Source organism: Triticum aestivum, chromosome 7B (assembly GCF_018294505.1).
Source record: "Triticum aestivum cultivar Chinese Spring chromosome 7B, IWGSC CS RefSeq v2.1, whole genome shotgun sequence".
Lineage (NCBI taxonomy): Eukaryota > Viridiplantae > Streptophyta > Magnoliopsida > Poales > Poaceae > Triticum > Triticum aestivum.
The window spans coordinates 660,924,416-660,926,711 of NC_057813.1; the positions used below are offsets into that span (position 1 = coordinate 660,924,416).

At 40.6% G+C, this 2,296-nt stretch overlaps 1 non-coding gene across 1 annotated transcript; it reads right to left on the bottom strand.

The window, feature by feature from the left end:
• Positions 1 to 1,567: 1,567 nt before the first annotated feature.
• LOC123163337 (small nucleolar RNA R71) lies at positions 1,568 to 1,671 on the bottom strand. The gene has a single exon (XR_006481855.1). It is a non-coding gene; the product is annotated as a small nucleolar RNA R71 (small nucleolar RNA).
• Positions 1,672 to 2,296: the final 625 nt, after the last annotated feature.

A 2,296-nucleotide genomic window follows, 5' to 3' on the forward strand; every position in this document is an offset into this window, starting at 1 on the left:
ACGCCTCCTGTTGCTGCTCTTCTTGCGACCCTGCTTCTGCTCCTTCTTCCCTTACCTCGCTGTTGTTCTTCTCTTTCTCTCTGTACCTTGCTGATGTCCCATCTCTCCTAGCGCCGCTGCTGCACTTCTTCTGAAGACCTCTCACCACGTCCCTGCTGCTGCATCTTCCTTCTTCTCTGAACCCAAACTGCTGCTGCTTCTCTTCTCTCTTTACTTCTTGCAAAATTCTGTAAACTGCTAGGTGAACTTGTGTACTGTTCTGATTACTTAACTTTCTGTAAGGTTTAGACTTTGTAAAATTCAGAATTGAGATGTGTATGGTGTGTAATGTTCAGATTTGACTAGTGTAAGCATCTTGTTATTTGTTCAGTTTGGTACTGGTATAATATAGTACTTGTTATGTTGGATCCGATTAGTTGAGGCCTTGTTAATTTGAGAGATTATTGATCTATTAGAATTTGCTTCTGTGAATTAGTATTCTGTTAGCATATGAATGTGTTCACCCCTTGTGTGTTTGTTCCTTACTGAAATTTATTCCATTGTCCATGTGTTAGCTCTAGTACATGTGCTATATAAATACATGTGTGTTTGTGGTGTAAACCATCTATATTGAGTCTTATAATCTTGTTTCTCCCATCTCTTACATGTTAGATAGTCATTTGTGTTCACTTCCCTTTTGTCGATAATGTCCGTGTTAGTATTTTAATTTCTCAAGCATTACAAAAATACCAAAAAGATTGTTGAAGATAATCTGAACCTTTCTATACTTTATTTTGCATTTTCTTTGTCGACGATCTCTGGGAACGACCTTGTTAGTTTAGGTTTTATTTTCTGCATTCATCTCTTAAAATTGTGTTACCTAGATTTAGCCGAGCATAGTCGTTGTCGCCTAGTCCCTGTGGAGAACACGACACTCGTAGTTTGGGCGTAAAAACCCTGCTATATTACAAACGATCATTTTGGCGCCGTTGCCGGGGAACTAGTGTCAAGTGACCGTGTTAGGCTATAGACTAGGTTTATTTTAGTTCCGTGTTTAATTCGTCGTATATTTCATTTTCTGCGTTTCTTTTACATATTTTTTTCCTTGCTGTTGCTTCGGCTTATTAGGATACTAACATTCTGACTAGTATTTACTGTTTATGAGTGTGCGTAGGAAATCTGAACTATTTACAGGTTGATTGATAGTTACACTTGGTGGAGATATGGCGATGCTTCGTGATGTTTGGATACCAAGCAGCCAATGCTATTTCACAGGGCCACTTTGGCCGTCTTTTGAGGCAGAAAATTTTGAGCTAAAGCCTGGTATTATTGCTTTGGTTCAACAACAACAGTTTGGAGGTCTATTCACTGAGGATCCCTATGAGAACTTATACCGAGTCATGGAGTATTCAGGTACAGTATGTACCATGGAGTTCCTCAAGATGCTATCAAGTGCATGCTGTTCTCATTCTCTCTCCGGGATGATGCTCGTGCTTGGTATCGATCCTTGCCATCAAGATCATTCAGTTGGAACGAGATATCACAAGCTTTCTTGGATAAATATTTCCCAATACACAAGCAGTCAGCAATTCGAGATGAGATCCTCAGCTTCGTTCAGCGTGAAGGCGAGAGCTTGTATGATGCTTGGGAGAGATAAATGGCTTTATTCAGGAGATGTCCTAACCACGGGCTCGAGAGATGGTTAGAGCTGCAGATATTCTATAGAGGATTGACTTCGAACACTCGAGCTTATGTCGATATGGCAGCGGGTGGAGCTATTACAAACAAGACACTTGATGAAGCTTTTCTGCTGATTGAGAGCATAGCTTTCCACCAACTTCAGTGGTACAATAAGAAGCCCACATCTGATTCATTGGTTTGCTTGCAACAAAACACTACACCCAAACCACCAATTCTTACACAAAAGCATGAGCCTCTATCTCAGTGTGACAAGGTTGAGCTTGCATGGATTATATTTGATGATGATGACACCATTCTAGTTGACACACACGCTACAGATCATCTGGATACTAGTGTTGGAGATTCAGTTTTGCATTGTGATGATTCTAACATGGATCAGCCAGAGCTGCAGTTCGTTGCTTTTGATATTGAGGAGCCACCTTTAGTTGATATTGATCATGTGCTGCTAGAGCCAGATATGGAGAAGTTCGCCTTTGATGATGTTAGCTGCATTGATTCTTCAACACTTGATCCTGAGATGGAGAGCTTCATGGTTGATTATGGTGAGGTGGATTCAGATGTCAAGGAGTCAAGCTCTATTTCACTTGTTGACACGAATCCGGTGGAAATTTCTACT